Source organism: Arachis ipaensis, chromosome B1, assembly GCF_059453495.1.
Source record: "Arachis ipaensis isolate K30076 ecotype BB chromosome B1, ASM5945349v1, whole genome shotgun sequence".
NCBI lineage: Eukaryota > Viridiplantae > Streptophyta > Magnoliopsida > Fabales > Fabaceae > Arachis > Arachis ipaensis.
The window spans coordinates 109,038,080-109,039,793 of NC_142436.1; positions in this window are offsets into that span (position 1 = coordinate 109,038,080).

Genomic DNA, 1,714 nt, shown 5'->3' on the forward strand with positions numbered 1-1,714 from the left:
CCCTTGTTTGAAATTTTATGCCCAAGGACAATCCCTTCAGTCACCATAAAGTGACATTTTTCCCAGTTTAAAACCAGGTTGGTCTCTTGGCATCTTTTCAAAACCAGTGTCAGGTGATCAAGACAGGAGCTGAATGAGTCTCCATATACTGAGAAGTCATCCATGAAGACTTCCAAAAATTTTTCCACCATATCAGAGAAAATAGAGAGCATGCATCTCTGAAAGGTTGCAGGCGCATTACATAGCCCAAAAGGCATCCTTCTGTAAGCAAATACTCCAGATGGACATGTGAATGCTGTTTTCTCTTGATCCTGGGGATCTACTGTAATTTGGTTGTAGCCTGAATAGCCATCCAAAAAGCAGTAATAATTATGACCTGCTAGTCTTTCTAGCATCTGGTCTATGAATGGTAAAGGAAAATGATCCTTTCTGGTGGCTGTATTGAGCCTTTTGTAATCAATACACATGTGCCACCTTGTAACTGTTCTTGTAGGAACCAGTTCATTTTTTTCATTATGAACCACTGTCATGCCTCCCTTTTTAGGGACAACTTGAACAGGACTCACCCAGGGGCTATCAGACATAGGATAAATAATCCCAGCCTCCAGTAATTTAGTGACCTCTTTCTGCACCACTTCCTTCATGGCTGGATTTAGCCGCCTCTGTGGTTGAACCACTGGCTTAGCATCATCCTCCAATAGGATTTTGTGCATGCATTTTGCTGGGCTTATGCCCTTAAGGTCACTTATGGACCACCCAAGAGCTGTCTTGTGTGTCCTTAGCACTTGAATTAGTGCTTCCTCTTCCTGTGGATTTAAAGTAGAGCTTATGATCACTGGAAAAGTATCACCTTCTCCCAGAAATGCATATTTCAGGGATGGTGGTAATGATTTGAGCTCGGGTTTAGGAGGTTTTTCCTCTCCCTGAGGAAATTTCAGAGGCTCTTTTAATTCCTCTGAATCCTCTAGGTCAGGTGGAACATCTTTAAAAATGTTTTCCAGCTTTGATTCGAGACTCTCAGCCATGTTGATCTCCTCCACCAGAGAGTCAATGAGATCAACTTTCATGCAGTCTTTTGGTGTGTCTGGATGCTGCATGGCATTGACAGCATTCAACTTAAACTCATCCTCATTGACTCTCAGGGTTATTTCCCCCTGTTGGACGTCAATGAGAGTTCGTCCAGTTGCTAGGAAAGGTCTTCCTAGAATAAGAGTAGCACTCTTGTGCTCCTCCATTTCCAGTACAACAAAGTTAGTGCGACAGGCGAATGGCCCAACCCTAACAATCATGTCCTCAATCATGCCTGATGGGTATTTAATGGAGCCATCAGCAAGTTGGAGACATATCCGGGTTGGGTTAACTTCTTCAGTTAAACCAAGCTTTCTGATAGTGGATGCAGGTATTAGGTTGATGCTTGCCCCAAGATCACATAGGGCTGTCTTGGTGCAATTACCCTCTAATATGCATGGTATCAGAAAGCTTCCGGGATCTTTAAGCTTTTCAGGAAAACTTTTCAGAATGACTGCACTGCATTCTTCAGTGAGGAGAACTCTTTCAGTTTCTCTCCAATCCTTCTTATGACTTAAGATCTCTTTCATGAACTTGGCATAAGAAGGTATTTGCTCAAGTGCCTCTGCAAACGGAATCTTAATTTCAAGAGTCCTGAGATAATCTGCAAAGCGAGCAAATTGCTTATCTTGCTCCTCTTGGTGGA